The sequence below is a fragment of the Pavona decussata genome, unplaced genomic scaffold (assembly GCF_977016875.1).
Source record: "Pavona decussata unplaced genomic scaffold, jaPavDecu1.1 SCAFFOLD_85, whole genome shotgun sequence".
NCBI lineage: Eukaryota > Metazoa > Cnidaria > Anthozoa > Scleractinia > Agariciidae > Pavona > Pavona decussata.
The window spans coordinates 301,121-318,145 of record NW_028145503.1 but is presented as its reverse complement, the minus strand read 5'-3'; the positions used below and the strand labels follow the sequence as shown (position 1 = coordinate 318,145).

Here is a 17,025-nt window from a genome sequence, read left to right as displayed (position 1 = left end):
ACAAAAACTTTGTCTGTGAATAACAATATTTATTCGTTTATTTTGTTGTATTTTGCACCACATAGACTAATGCACCCTTGAACTTTATCCGCAAATGGGGGAGAGATGTGATGGCGTGGAGGGCCTGGACGCGTGGAGTGGCGGGAACATTATGTATTCACAATATATATTCTCACGTTTTGCACTATGTAGATTAGTATAAGCGGAACGCCGAACGGGCATTAACGGTTGCCCATGATTAAGCGTGTAATATGACTAAAGGACATTAAAAATATAACAAGGAGAAATTTGATACTGATCCCTGTGACGGCTTAATTGGTTACTTTTAAAATTTGGGTCGATCTAAAAGAAACTGTGATCATGTTCTGGACATGTGAAATAAACGTACTGATCACAACCGGCGTCACAAGCGAGAAAATTGCCACACAATTTGTCTCATGACATGAAAAATAACACGAAATTTAATCTCACTACTGTACAGATACTTCTAAATAAATTTTCTTGCTTCATTTAAAGTTTAGGCAGTAGTGTTCAGCTTGAAACAGTCAACCAACACTGACGTTTTATCTAGAGTCGTGCACTGTGTTACAATGTCTATGAGAGGCGAGGTACATATTGTTTGTTAATTTAAATACATTTAACTATTTAAGTCTCCTCTGTTTAAAGTAACAATTTTTATCTTCGTCTTTCGTTTCAAGGCATTTACCTCTAATAACATTTTTAATATTTCTTTGCGCAGGACAACGCCCCAGTCCAAGCGATGGAGGAACATTGCCAGTCAGCTAATGACAAAGGTAAATGAAATATACAATATCTATCAATAGCTTAATTTGCCAAAGCGTCTTCAAAAGAACACTTTCACCGGGATTTTTCTGTGTGTTTCTCAAAAGTGTTCAAATATTATGACTTTGGACCGCTTCCCAGCAACGAAATCGCTCTTGGAGCAGAGAGGGAAAAATATGGACTGAATTGTCTGGGAGAGAATAAATTATATAAAACACTTTAGCCATTTTTCCAAGATATGTAGAAGGAACTTGAAAACACTGGTTGGAATCCGTTTCTATCCTAACCATTTGCAACCAAGGATGAATGATGCCAGTTTCTGTGCACTAGTGGGGTTATTTTTAGCAGAACTAAGACATTATTTTGACGTTTACGTCTGTACAAATATGTGTTTGTGTACAGAGCAAGAGTTCAAATTCAAGAAAAAAGAACTGCCGCAAGCCAAAGAATGTTGTCTCTGTTAAAAGTGTAACGAAAATTTTTGTTTGGCAATATAGCACACGCACTTTGGCCACCATTGTCAACAAAACTTAAGCGGCGCCTTTCTTCTTTCCCGGAAAGTTAAAATAGTTTATCTTTCGTTAATACGGTAGGTGAAAAATTACCGAAACGTTATAGCAATAAATTGATCTTGAAAATCCATCTAAGGCAATTCTTGGGCAAAGTGTTTTTGCTTCAAATGTTGAACATATGCAGTTGTGCTGTGTCACATTCCTGACACATGAAAAAGGATTTTACCAGATGCTTTCTACCGAAGAATGAGAAGATCTGGGTACGAGATTAACTCAATGTAATATTTGGTTGAGTTATTTTAGTGGTGTGACGTAACAGCTTGTCACCGTCATGTTGATCTTGTGATCCAACATGCAGGGGAACTGAATGAAAACTTACATTAATTCAAGCAAAATACGTTAAATGTTTCCTCTGTTCCCTTCTTGCTTTCTTGTCTTTTAAAGACATACTTGTGTAATTGGAATCGAGATTGATTTGTTCCGAGGCTGAAAATTTAAGTTGAAGAGCGTAATTTACGAAACTCAATTTCATTCCCAAAATTTACTAGCTGTTGTTTGTTTTACGAAAATGTCCAGGCAAAGCCTTTTATCGCATTTTTAACGACACATTTGCCCCCTCGAAAACCAAAGAAATTACTTTACCATCGATACGAAATTTCGAACAAACATTTAGCAAACAAAATTGTGTATTTCATTTCTTTACGACCAAATCCCAATTTCTGAAGGGATTAAGACCGCTTTCGAACAGATATCGACCGAAATGAACCATTGGGTGCACTTAATTCAAAGTCTAGGTTATCCTACATAAACGTTTTGTAGGTTGTCGTCTGCATGGTTTATTATTTAGGTGTTTGCCGACCCTGATTGGCTTGCATCATCGTATTGGGACATTCTGTTATTTAAAACTGTTGTTCTGTCCGAGTTTTCATAAGATACCCGTTTTTGGATTGTATGACCGTGTAAACATATTTAGGCTTACTTCGATCTTTTAAATCAAAGATTTTTAAATCATTGTGAAAATTCAAGATCTTAGTTAGTTCACAATAGTCGGAGTTAGTTAAGAGTTTGTTGAGATGCATTTGTAAGATGGCATGTCCAGTTTTCACCGGTAGAAGGGAGCAAGTCAAGATTGAAGTCGACTGGAGAAAACAAAAATGTCATCCTGAGTTCGCTCATCCCCTTTTAAACGATTCGCTCTCAACATCAATTGCCGCCTGTTTTGAACACAATTTATCAAAGTCATCCACAAATTAAGGAACTGTAAATCCATTCCAGAAAAAAATATCTCCCAGTTTTAAGCCATATTGCGCATGCAGATTTCGCACGGTGCAGTTTTTCGTTTTGGTTGCATGCTAACCTGCGATGGGGAAGAAGGAGGGAAGGAGATTCGCAGAATCTGGGTTAGTGTTTGTAGCGTTCTTCATTAAACTGTTAACTTCCTTCAAAACAAAGTATTTTAATTTTTCCTACCCTGTTCACATTAGGCCCTTAAAACCCAAACGAAAGGCTTTAAATTCACTATGTTAATCAATGCTCTTCTCTAGACACAAAGTAGTGTTTAATTAGAGCAGTTTTTATTTGATAATTGTCGTAAAACCAAAACCAAAGTAATTACTCTTGCCAATCATAACAGACGCAAAAAGCACAATGAACCGATTCGAAATTGGAGCAAATATATGTAACCGACGCCGAACGAGAGAAAACACACGCGAGCAAGGTAAGTTTGGTTTTGGTTTTGCTGCTGATTGGTTTAGAAGTTGGCACGTGTTTTTCTGGCCAATTACAGAGCGAAGTAAAACAACACCAAAGCAAACGTGAAATTACTTTCGACACTCACCTGCAAACCACGCCTAAAGGATAATAATTGGTAATCTTAGAACCTTGAGTTGGATATCATGACATTAAAATTGAAAAATCAATGCAGCACACTCATGATCACTTTCAATGTTTTTGCTTTCGTCAGCCCCACTGCCAATGCCTTCAAACATCCAGGAAAATTTGCCTGTTGCATTTGCGATGCTGGAGGAGTTGCCCGATAAGTTGAGATGTTACTCGTTCAGTAGTACGTCGGATGTCTCGGAGGCCCGTGAAGGCATGCTTGGATAAGATAAAATTATCACTGCCCTAGAAGAATTTATAATCCATTGAATCTTCCAGTAAAATAAGTCAGTTAATCACATCGAAATTACTCTTTTTTAAATCTCGATGTTATGAAAACAAGCGTATCTATGGTGTATGTAGCTTGAAACTGAAAGTGATATAAATAAATAATAAAAAAACAAGCGTATCTGGAAATCAAGCTGGTCGGATAATCGTACAACTATTTTATGTGGATCTCTGTCATTACATTGTCTGCATGCGTAAAAATAAAGTGTTTAATGCTTGGTAGTTGTTCATATTTACTGAAAGTTAATTTTTGCATAAAGTAACTGATATAACCCTTATTGGTAATAACAGAAAGAACACCAAAAGAAGACCTAAGGTACGTTTTCAATCTCTTGCTTGAACCTTCTGACGGCGAATGGATGAACCCCTTTTCAAACTCAGGCTGCACACAGAAAGTATCCCTTTACTTTGCAATTACAGTTGAGCCAATTAGAATCATCTAGATTCCGTTCAAAATGTGTTAAAAGTTAACTAGAAATCTTGAAAGACTTACACAAAAAGTGATGATAAAACAGAAATGGAAAACAAAAATAATCCCTTGTGGTCTGCAGAAAACATTTGATATTTAAATTATTTCTGTCACGCAATTGTTCAGAAGTTTCCATATATGCAGAACGATCTGTATAAATTTACAAGAAATCGTTAATGTTTGAATAACAACTACGGCTTGTTGACGGAGCAGCTACAGTGACATTGATGCTTCATCATTGACTAGACGGATTTTAACTAAAATGACGTCAGAAATATCTCAATATCTTTGAGGGGGATAGTTTGATAAGTTTGAAAGTAAATAATATCTTTGTATTAAGAATATACTTAGATTCTTATCACTTTTCCGCAATGTGCAACACGTGACCTTAGTGAAAATTTAATTTAAAACCTGTCTTAAAGTTTTATTATCAGTAACAGACCAAACGTTTATCTGGTTATCTGTTGAATAAATAAATAGTTTAGGAACTGAAATTGTTGTAAGTTTTGTTGTTCCATCGGATTCCTTCTTTTTTTTTTAGAAAAAAATTCAGTGGGTGATTTGTAATTTTATGTCCATCAAATTAAATGTGGCTCCTTGTATTAGCACAGTTGGTAGAGAAATGCACCATTATCGCAGAGGTCATAGATTAGAATCCCGTTCAAGCTTAGCTTGAAATTGTTTTCAGGCTTTCTGTTCGTAGCTAGTTATGCAAAGTTGCACACATACCTACAATGGCCTCTCACTTACTTATTCTTTCATCCGCTGTTCAAAGTACGATATTTGCATACATATATGCAATGAGAACCAACATCCATTTTCAGTTTATGTACAAAGGAAACGTTATATTGACCCTGCAAATCTTTAACCGAGGTTTATTTTTTATTACTGAGGATCAGTCGAACAGAGTATTCGGATTGGCTCACTTACCTTGGGTATCAAAATATCAAAGCTGCCATGGGGGGTGGGGGGGGGATCAAACTGACCGTGTTTAATTTAAGCCGTTTTATCAACTAAGTTGATAACTAAAAGTAAATTGACGACTTTCGATTTACGTTGTTTTACAATTTGGAAATTTTAATTTCTAGCGATGAGCAATTTTTCTTTAATCATTACTAAGGAGGTGAATAAAATTTTCATCCTGGATTTGGTTTAGAAACATTTTAATTAAATGAGTTGCCGCCAAAACTAATTTTTGAAATTGCCAGCGTTCCATTCCATTCGGATGTTCAGTGTAATTGGTCAAAATCTACACTTTTGTCCTATTTAATCGCGTGACCATAAACTAGCTAATGAATGCACGCGCCGTGGAGGGAAAACCCCTGAAGTCACTTAACAATCGGACTAGCCGATCCACTTTCACGGGGAAAACCCGTATCATTGGCAGAGTTCTGGATGTTCTGTGGAAATGGTGAGAGTCTCCACCCTTTTGCTATTGTTAAAGCGCCGGTTCAGTAGCATAACCAATCATTTCTGGACAACGCACAACTTAAAGTGATTGTGATTTACAACGTTCAATGTTCGCACGTTTTGCCGAGGCTTTCTTTCCAGTGTGGGTACTATATTTAAATGAAAAAAACTACTCTGAAATATATTTTCAGAAAATACTATCTACACATTTTCAAAAACACTCGTATCTATATATTTTCAAAAACCCTGTTTGTTTTATTATATATATTTTTATATCATTCAAATGACGTCTACTCGTTTGAAATAGGCCATTTCCGAGTTAATTTAAACCTCATTATGTAAGCGAGGCTAAGTGCAAAGTCTTTATTATGAAAATTACCTTTCATTCATATGCAAAAAAATATATATATTTTCATTTGAAAAGTTTAGCTCTTAGCCTTGCTTTTATGATGAGGTTGACAGCAACTCGGAAATGGGCTATTCTAGTTTCATCACCTGAACAATGCAAATTTATTCATGCGACTAATCAACAATTATACTGCGAAAATACGCGAAATTTCGCCTTACATACTTAGCCGACGAACCTGTAGGGTGAGTAAAGCTAAAATCAGGGAATATTCCGCAACACTGAGCAGGATAATTGTTTCATTATTCTATTCATTGTTAAAAAAAAGTACAGTTTTATTGCAGAAAAGCTGGAGGCGATCTTTCTTTTGCCATTTCTTTCCCCGAAATTACGTATATCGAAGGATATCTGTTGACTACGGACGACGAATGTTCAGTGCACCATGACCATATTTGGCAAGTGTTATAATTAACAATTATTCCACGAGCGCGCGTTGGATATGAGATGATAGATAGCCAACGAGGTAAACGATATATTATAGTGTCTCATCGCGAATGAATCGCTTTAAAAATTTTGATTGTACAGTGAAGAAAAACTTGACTTCATGGCCTCGGCGTTTTAGTACCTTAAAGGAAAGTAGCATGGGAAAAATAGTTCTTTTTCATCACGGACGAAAAACGTGGTTTAGAAAACAATTTTAAACTCCAGGATGCTCGAAAAACCGACGGCAACATCATTAGTTCAGAGAGAACGGTCTCTGTTTCCTAAAATGTCTACGACCTGACATGTCAACTAATAAATCTAAACAGATTAACGTATGGTCCGAAAATTGACGTGAGCAAAAATAATAAAAGAAAACATATTGGGAATATTTCTCTGGAATATTCCTGACTGGTTTTCTCGACTGATTACATAAGTAGGGATAAAGAGAAAAAATAGGAATAGAAGTGTTCGCCAGCCATGCCAGGGTAATAGCTAAGTTGTATCCCGAAATTAAACGGACCAAAAATACTGTTAGTTGAAAGCCAATAATTCTCAAATCATCGATATTTAGTATACGGTGTTGTCCTAAAAGGTGGATACACTGAATGGAGCCTTCTCCCTAACACTTCATTTTTTAAGACTGTCAACTTTTTTTTCTGTAGATTTCCGCGCTTTTTCTTTGGTTTGCATTTGGTCTCTTCTTCTGTTTGATTCACGACTATGCCTTTCTTATCCCGCAAGAAACACGACGTTGTTGGCCCTGAAGTGCAACTCACAAATTAAAGCAATTCCTGGTAACGAAACGGGCCTTAAAAGGGCACCGCTATCCCGTAGATTTTGCTGTATCTAGTCAGTCGGAACTGAAACACGATTTGCTCTTGGAGCAGCGGGGGCCAAAAAATATTAATAAATTCTCTGCACAAGAATAAACTTTGAAAAGGCTTACTCAATTTTTCCAAGGTACATAAGAGGGACTTGGGGGCACTGTTTAATTTTTCCAAGTTGCAATCCATTTTCATCCTAACCATCAGCACCCAAGAATGAATGATACTAGTTTCTGTGCACTAATAGGGTTATTGGTGAAAAAAAAAGTAAGCCATTATTTTCACGTTTACGTCTCTACAAATATGTTTTTTGGCTGTTCAAAGGGACACTGAAAATGGGTGACACCCTGCAAAAAACATTTATGAAGTCAGCATAGCCGGAAAACATGCACAGAACTCAAGCGAAACAGGCATCTTTTCAGTGACTATCTATTCTCGTGTCCGGATGTTTGTCTCCGGAAAAAACGTCTGGTACATTGGTTCTCCTATGTAATTGGTCAATGAAAATCATCCGATGTAAGTCACGTCAACCTCTTACTCCTTTGCTTTCCACACGCCTAGACGCATGACTTACAAACACATTATCTTGACACTTCAGCCCTTCTGTGAAAGCTGTTTCTTGTATCGATTTAAACTTAAAGTTTCATTAAACTACAACAAGTTCTTATAACATACATTTTTTATAGTGTCGTCTCTCTCATAAAAAAAAATTTTAAAAGTTTTGTAAAAAATTTTGCTTGCTTAAATATAGAACATGTAAGCACTTTGGCCAACATTGTCAACAATACTTTTGCGGCGGCTTTCTTCTTTCCCAGAAACTTAAAATCGTTAATCTTTTTTCATACGGTTGGTGAAATACTGATTACCGGAAATCTATAGCATTAAAATGATCTTGAAAATCCATCTTCGGCAATTATAAGACAACGTCAGTTTTTGCTACAAATGCTGGACCATATGCAGTTGTGCTGTGTGTCACATTCCTGCCACATGAAAAGGATTTTACCAGACGTTCTCTACCGAAGAATGCCGAGAAGATCTGGGTACGAGATTAACAGAGTGCCCACTGTGTAAAGTTAGTTGGGAAATAGATTTTCCTTATTTGGTTGAGTTATTGTAGGGGTGTGATGTAATAGCTTATGACCGTCATGTTGATCTTGTGACCCAAGCATGCAGGAGAACCGAACGTGAACTTACATTAATTCAAGCGAAATACGTCAAGTTTTTCCTGTGTTCTCAGGTCGCTTTCTGCCGGTCTTTTAAAGACATATTTGTGTAATTGGAATAGTGATTACTTTGCTCCGATGCTGAAAATTTAAGGGAAGTGTATACCTTCAGGGGTGGCTTCAGTTTGACGGATGAAGCGCCTCTCAGTTATACATCACAGATACTCATAACCCTATATCAAATTAAAGCTGTCATTACTTTTCCAAGAAAGTCGAAACTTGAAGGTCCAGATCGTCGTTTTAGAGTTTCGACTCAATGCAATTTTTATATTTTGTAAGTTTTTTTTCCTTTCTCCACGTCAGGAACCTAGAAGCATACTTAAAAAAACGTGTCGAGGTTTTCGTTAATTGAATTGCGTTCAAAAGTTACAGAACATTTTTTAAAACTGCGAGAAACCATGCGGAGTTAACGCACGGAAATGGATTTCAAGGACTTCGGAAAGAATTTTTAGAATTATCGAATTCCCCGTCATGTTTTTCTTGACTATATGTTTGTCTTGCATCTGGCCAAATTTGACTGAAATGGGCCAAATCTGTGTTGAGTTGTAACTCTTGAAAGTGTCTCCTCCAAGTAAAAAGTAAAGTTTGAGAAAACAACGCTTGAAAAAAATTCTCGCTACACAAACAAGTCACTGCCCCTTATTTTAAGACCTTTACCTACTCTAAAGTGAAGCTCAAAGCTATTGTCTTCTTTTATCTCAGTTTCGTACTCGAACAAACGCAAGTTCTACAACTAAATACATGGTATTCGAAGTGCGGGAACGTGAGGGGTTCAAGACTATAGAAAGACCGTTCGCGCGACTATCGCAACGGGTAGTTAACTCGGTAGCAATAGGCTGTCAATCAAAATAAAATTTAACTTTCGGTGGAAATCGCTCACGTCCCAATTTCTCGGCAAATACTCACTATTTTTCTTAAATTCTTTTTTTGTTTTTAAGAACTTACTAGAAGGTTTATTTCTCTGAAAAAAGTTTTCTCTCTGATTGTACACTACAACTTTAAGTCAAAGAACGTTTGGGCGACTCAAATTGATTTCCCGAATTTACTAGCTGTTGTTTGTTTTACGAAAAGTCCAGGTTAACCTCTTTTCGCATTGTCAACGTCACATTTGCCCCTTCGAAAACGAAAGGAACTAGGTTTCCATCGATACGAGCAAACATTTTTCCCAAAAAAACCGTGGATTTCATTTCTTTACTGCTAAATCCCAATTTCTGAGGCGATTAAGGCCGCTTCCGAACATATGGAGATGGGGAAGAGGGAGGAGGGGAGGGGTGGGGGCTCTGCAGAAATTGGGTTGGCGTTTGTAGCGCGCTTCCTTAAAACGTTAACTTCATTCAAACCAAAGTGTTTAATTTTTTCCACCCTGTTTACATTAGGCCCTTATTACCCAAAGAAAGGCCTCAAATTCACAAAGTTAATTAATGCACTTCTCTAGACACAAAGTAGTGCTAGATAAGAGCGGTTTTTATTTTAGTGTCGTTAAACCAAAATCCAAAGTAATAACTCTGGCCAATCACAACTGACGCAAAAAGGGCAAAGAACCCATCAGAAATCGGAGCAAATATATGAAACCGACGACAAACGTCGGAAAATGCTTGCGAGCAAGGCATGATTGGTTTTGGTTTTGCTGCTGATTGGTTGAGAAGGTGGCACGTGTTTGCTGGCCAACTACTAAGCGTAGTAAAGCAACACCAAAGCAAACGTGAAATTACTTTCGACACTCAATTGAAATTCACTCTAATAGGACAATAATTAGTTGTCTGAGAACCTGGTGTTGCACATTATGACATTAAAATTGAGAAATCCAATGCAGCACACTCACGATCTCTCTCCATCTTTTTGCTTTTGTCAGGCCCACTGCCGATGCCTTCAAACATCCAGGAAAATTTGCCTGTTGCATTTGCGATGCTGGAGAAGGTGCCCGATGCGTGGAGATGTCATTTTTCCATTGGTCTTTCGGAAAGCGCAACGGAAGGCCTTTTTTTATAACGTAAAATTATGGCTACCCTATACGAATTTATAATCCGTTCAATCTTCCAGTAAATTAAGTCAGTAAATCTCAATGAAATTACTCTTGTTTAAATCGTGATGTTATGTAAACAAGCGTATCTAGGAAACAAGCTGATCGGATAATTGTACAAAGATTTTATGTGGATCTCTGTCATTCATTGTCTGCATGCGTAAAAATAAAAATGGTTAATGCATGGTAATGGTTCTTATTTACTAAAAGGCTTTACATAAAGTAACTGATATAACCGTTGGTGATAAAAAAAGAAAGACCGCAACAAGTCTAAACGTTTTTAATTTCTTGCTTGAACCCTACTGTCTGCGAATGGATGAACCCCTGTTTGAAGTGTTGTACACAGAACGTATCCCTTCACTTTGCAATAATTATAGTTGAGCCAGCCCGAGAATCATCCAGATTCCGTTCAAATGGTGTTGGAAGTTACCTTGAAATCTTGAAAGACTTACAAAAGAAGTGATAGTAGAAAAGAAATGCAAGACAAAAAACAACCCCTTTAAAACCCAGGAAAAATGACAATTACTGGAAAGTAGGGAAGCAAATCGATGGGTATCGTTTGGAGCTAGTATAGCTACCCTGCGAGCAGTGGTGTCTCCACCGGACGTTACACTACGAAAGGGTTCCTCTCCCTTTCGTAGCGTAGTGTCCGGTGAAGAAACCACTGCTCTCAGGGTAGCTGGGGTAGGAGCTACCCTCCGAGTACATTTTTCGAGGGAACCCGTTTCCATGTAACTGGTTAAGACAGAAATCGATGAAGGATTTGTATTGTGTAATTAGTTTTACAGACATGTCTCTAAGTACAATAATTTCTAGCTGTTTGCCACACAAATGTTTTGTCGGTGAGGTCACGTATTACTAACTTGATCACTTTTTGTTAATCAGGCTGCCAACAGAGATAGTATTTCCTGTTAGTTTAGTGCCCACAAAGATGTGACGGATCTTTTTGTCGGCAAAGTGTTAAGTTAAATGACCAATCACGTGGACAAAAAGCATGCATCCTTTTTGCAGTTTCCCGTAATACAGGTTTTTAACAATAGAGAGGACCTTAAAAGTCAAGCTTAAGGTGTCCGCGTCCGCTTAATAGAGGTGTCCATTAAATACAGGTATTTTTTTACAGTAAATGTGGGGCAAAAAGATGGGACTTCTGCTGCTGTCCGCTTAATAGACTGAATAGAGGGTGTCAGCTTAATATGGGTCCGCTTAACACTCTGTTGACTCAATTCGGACGACGGATATTCAGAGCACCAGTCCATGACCACATTTGACAAGTGTTAAGATGAGTAGAGAGACACTCAATATTTGGTGATCATTTGAGGTCAAGGATCATTTGCGACGTAGCACTCCATTCAACATCAATTTGCAGTATTTTATAGTGCTGAATCAAGTTCACTCTCAGTCCGCAACATGCAAAATGCTTACATAGCGTCTCATCTACGAATAGGCGGTGACAAATAATTGGATCCGAGGCCGGATGATGTACCCTTCGTTGTATTTGTTTTGTTAAATTAAAACGTGATAACAATTTAAATTTAAATCTCTTGACATGTCAGACCTCACGACTACTTTAAAACGTTATTATATTAGAATTTTAGTTTTTGTCCTGAGCCAAAAGACCGACGTGAAATAGACACTGAAAGTTTCATGACGTGATATACAACACCACATTTAAATCTTCGTCAAAATTGGTGGAGTTTGAAAGCTGTTATTTTTTGCGTTCTTATCACTCGTTTCTTGGCGGTTTGGTGTTTGTTTCATGGTGCGATTTAGTTCGAATGAAAATGAGCATGCAACCCTTGAAGCCCTAATCAGTTAAAGAACAAATTCTCCTATCTTGTCCCCATACTTTTCTTGTGACATAATTACAAGGGAGAAGTTATTCAAACATCAAGAAAATCGCCTTGGGTGATCATATCCTTAATTCTCATGAACCCAGGGGTTGAATTAGTGTTGCTGTTGCAAGGAGAAATTTGATGCTAATCACTTTTACGGCTCTCTGAGGGTTACTTAATTCGGTCGATCTAAAAAAAACTGTCATCATGTTCTGGACATGTGAAATAGACGTACTGATTACAAAATCACAAGCAAGAAAATTGCGACAGAGTGAGCCTCATGACATGAGACACAACACGAAATTTGATCTCACTACTGCACGCATACTTCTAAATAAAATTTCTTGCTTCATTGAAAGTCTAGGCAGTAGTGTTCAGCTTATAACAGTCAAGCAACACTGACGTTTTTTTTCAGAGTCGTGCGTTGTGCTACAATGTCTATGACAGGCGAGGTACATATTGTTTGTCAATGTAAACTCATTTAACTATTCAAAAAGTTTCCTCTGTTTAAAGACACAACTTTCATCTTCTTTTCTCGTTGCAAGATATTTGCCTCTCATATCAGTTTCAATGTCTTTTGCACAGGAGAAGGCCCCACTCCAAGCGATGGAGGAACATTCCGAATCAACTGATGACAGAGGTAAAGGAAATTATAATATGCAATAACTAACAATAGCACTTTCACGGAGATTTTGCTGTATTTATGTCTAAACTGTTCAAATATTTGACTTTGGACTGCTTCACAAAAATTGCAAACACGAAAACGCTCTTGGAGTATCGGGGAAAAGTATTGAATCAATATCGGGGAAAAGTATCGAATGATGATATCGGGGGTGCGAGTCTCTGAGCAAGAATAAACTATAAAAAGGCTTTAGACATTTTTTTCAGATACGTAGGAGGAACTTCAAAACACTGGTCAATGTTTTCAAGTTTCATTCTGTTTCCATCCTAACCATCTGCAGCCAAGGATGATGTATACGAGCTTCTGTGGCTAGTAGGGTTGTTATTAGCAAAACTCTGAAACATTACTTTGAAGTTTACGTGTGTACAAATAGGAGTTTTTGCTGTTCAAAGTGACACTAAAATTAGGCAACACTGCCCCTTTAACAAGCAGTTAAGAAGCATTATTGCAAAACAGATAGAAAAAGAGGTCAGATTTTAAGTAAAGAGATCATTGCTGAAAGCCAAAAATTGCCGGTTGTCTCTCTGTTAAACGTTTTGTGAAAATTTTTGCTTGGCAATATAGCGCGCGAACTTTGGCCACCATTGTTAACAAAACTGAAGGGACGCTTTTTTTCTCTCTCAAAAACTGGAAATCATTGATTTTTCATCTTAATACGGTATTACGGAAATTTATAGCAATAAATTAATCTTGAAAATCCATTTTAGGCAAGTCTGCTTGCTAAAAATGATAAGCATACGTAGTTGTGCAGTGTCACATTCCTGACAAATGAAAACGGATTTTACCAGATGTTCTCTATATACCCTGTGACCGTCATGTTGATCTTGTGATCCAAACATGCAGGGGAACTGAACGAGAACTGACATTAATTCAAGCAAAATACGTCAAATTTTTCCTGTGTTCCCAGGTCGCTTTCTGGTCTTCTAAAACACATTTGTGTCATTGGAATAGAAATTTTAATGACACATTTGCCCCTTCGAAAACGAAGGGAATTTAATTTAATTAATGCGAGTTCGCTCATCCCCTTTTAAACGATTCGCTTTTCACATGAAATGTGGCCGGTCTTAACACAATTCATCATTTTTCATCAACCAACATTAATTACACGCTACGCTCTGATCTAAACATTCCTGAACTAGAAAACTTATGTCTTGAAATTCGGAAACCCAGGTCTAGGCCTTTTCTAGTGGCAACATGGTATAGGCCACCCAATTCCTCAACTGAAATTTTCTCTCACTTTGAATCACTCGTCGGCAAACTCGATGCAGAAAATGCTGAATTTTACCTAATGGGCAATATGAATTGTAACTTAGCTACGTCTCATTTAGATCATAATGTTTCTTTTCTTCGTAACATTGCTGCTGTAATATATCAAACACGAGGAAGAGTGTTTCATCAGATATCCAAACACTGAGAAGTAGGTTGAAAAAACAAGGCGCAGTCGAGTTTTTTTCAAACGACTTCGAGGTGTTTGGACATCTGATGAAACACACTTTCGAGTGTTTGATATGGCTTCTAAAACGATCAATAATTCCTGGAGAAATTCAAGGCTAAAGTTGGCAAAATTTTATGGTTATAAAGCCTGGTTTAAACGTACGACGCAAGCATAAGAATAAGCACAAGCACAAGCCGAGGATGTTTACACGTGCGATAAGCATAAGCATAACGTGACATACGCAAGCGCAGAAGCAGCCGAGATTTGATTCCAACATGGCGGAAAATGGCAACGCATGAGTAACTAGATTGTACGCTAAAAACTTGTCACTGTTTTTCAGTTTCCTTTCCTTGCGCTTATGCTTATGCTTGCGTCGCACCGGTTTACACGTAGGTTTCTTGTGCTTATGCTTGTGCTTATGCTTATGCTTGCGTCGTACGTGTAAACCAGGCTTAAGGATCACGTATGCAAACCACGGTCACGATAGTGATTTTCTTTGTTTTCTCTTGATGAATTATTAATGAGTTTGAGAAGCTTATGGCCTGCAGCAGTTTATCAATGATCCCACTCGTGGTAGTGAATTTTCCTGTACTTGAATTGATCTTATTTTCACTAATTGTCCTGAGAAGGTTGTTTGGTGTCTCTCATATTGGTATAAGCGATCACAGTCTTGTTTACATTTTTCGTAAAATTTTTGTCGACTTGCCCTCAAGCCATAAAACAATTACCTATAGAAAATTCAAAAATTTCTGCTCGGCTAGTTTTCGGCATGACATTTCGCACCAAAGCTGGCCAAATTTACATGATTGTGATTGTCCAAATGCTATGTGGGATGTTGGAAGAACTTATTTTTAGAATGTGTCGATAAGTATGGCCCTTTACGTACTAAACGTGTTCGCGCGAACAATTCACCATGGATAGCCCTTCAGTTGAAAAAAACGCTTAAACGAAAGAGACATTCTCAAGCTAAAAGCGATTCGTTCAGGAAATGCTGACTTTTGGCGTTAATTCAAGAAAATTCGTAACTCCACAAATAATGAAGTAAAGCTTGCTAAAAAAAGTTTTCTTTGACAATGCGTTGAAAGAGAATCGAGGAGACTCGCGCAACACTTGGCGAATCATAAATGAACTTACATCCAGAAAATCGAAGAGTACTTTTGTAAAAGAAGTTATATTTAATAACGGTAATTCCATTCATGATCCGCTTGAATTGTCCGAAGCCTTTAATGATCACTTTTCTAATATTGGCCCCAGGCTAACAAATGAGATCTTCGCGGGGAGTGAACGAAAACTGCCCTTCGTATGTGGATCGGGGGGGGGGGGGGTACTCCCTAATAGGAGGCTAATGGGGATGTGCCGCTGGATGGGGTCGCATTTTCACGACTGGATTGACTAGAATGGGGTTGCATTTTCAGTAGAGTTACTAGAATGGGGTCGCACATTTTCGGATTTTTGGGGTAAGAAAAAAAAAATAAATAGAAAGTGACTTAGTTGGGATCGCGAAAATTACATTTTCCCAAAAAGTGTCTAAGATGGGGTCTATAACTGGCCACAAAAAAAGACTATAATGGGGCAGGGGCTCTGAGAGGCCAGCGGCACATACCCAGCAAAACTGAACCCAAGCACCCCCCCCCCCGGGATGTGGATTATCTGAGTGGGACTTGTGATCGTAGATTCGACCTGAAAACCACCAATTTACCCACAGTTTTCTCGCTTTTATCTAAACTATCCAAATCCAAAGCAACAGGTTTGGACTAAACATCGGCAAGGCTTTTGCGTGATTGTGCTGATTTAATTGCCAGTCCCCTATGTACCCTCTTCAATCAGTCTATCTTTTCTGGCGTCTTTCCGGATGAATGGAAATTATCCAAGTTATCCCTTTGTTTAAACACTGGCGAACGCTCAGATTTAAACAACTATTGTCCTATTTCGATAATTCCAGTCGTAGCTAATGTTTTCGAGAGAATCATCTACAACCAACTCTATAGTTATCTTACTGAACGTAACCTAGTTTCGAGTTGTCAATCCGGTTTCACAACCCTTCACTCTACTGCTATCGCTCTTCTTGAAGCCACACTGAGACAACTGAGCATACAACATAGATCAAGGCAATGTAAATGCAGTTGTGTTTTTAGACCTTAAGAAAGCTTTTGATACCGTCGATCATGATATTCTCTTATCAAAGCTGAAATCTTACGGTATTGACTGTATTTCACATAGCTGGTTTAAATCTTACTTAGATTGTCGAAAACAACGATGTTTTGTTAATGACTCACTCTCCGACTGTCGGCCAACATCTTGCGGTGTTCCCCATGAAACAAGACTAGGTCCGCTCCTATTCCTAATTTATATAAAAGATTTGCCTAATTGTCCACTGAATTCTCAACCACGAATGTACGCTGATGATACTCATCTGACTTTTGCTTCTAAAACAGTTTCGAACATTGGCAGTTATCTAAATGAAGAAAACCTCTCTAGAGTTCACAATTGGCTTACTGCAAATAAGCTTAATCTTAATACATCTAAAACTGAGTTTATGTTGATTGGATCAAGACAAAGGCTAAGCACATTTGATACTCCCCCTTCACTTGAAATTGATGGGGCACCTGCTAGTCAAGTCACTTTTACTATTAATCCCTTGGTGTTTACATTGACCAAAATTTTAATGCATGATAGCAGTTTTTTTAAGTCCTGATGAGATGACCATGTTTAAAGAAATTCATTCATTCATTCATCCATCCATCGATCCATCCATCCATCCATCCATCCATCCATCCATCCATCCATCCATCCATCCATCCATCCATCCATCCATCCATCCATCCATCCATCCATTCATT

General features: G+C 37.8%; 2 long non-coding RNA genes across 4 annotated transcripts in view; both read left to right on the top strand.

The window, feature by feature from the left end:
• The first annotated feature begins 360 nt into the window (after window positions 1–360).
• LOC146475124 (uncharacterized) lies at window positions 361–10,419 on the top strand. 2 transcript variants are annotated; one of them, XR_014865973.1, is made up of 3 exons: window positions 361–608; window positions 740–794; window positions 10,069–10,419. It is a non-coding gene; the product is annotated as an uncharacterized LOC146475124 (long non-coding RNA). The 2 variants fall into 2 exon arrangements; XR_014865972.1 differs by lacking the exon at window positions 10,069–10,419 and adding an exon at window positions 3,259–3,679 and having other exon boundaries at window positions 447–608.
• A 288-nt stretch (window positions 10,420–10,707) lies between these two features.
• The window catches only part of LOC146475119 (uncharacterized), a 91,055-nt gene continuing 84,737 nt past the window's right edge, over window positions 10,708–17,025 (top strand). The window contains exons 1-2 of one of the 2 annotated variants that reach the window (XR_014865975.1): window positions 10,708–12,520; window positions 12,654–12,708. This is a non-coding gene — a long non-coding RNA (uncharacterized LOC146475119). The remainder of the gene's footprint in view (window positions 12,521–12,653; window positions 12,709–17,025) is intronic. The other variant, XR_014865974.1, reaches the window with a different exon arrangement.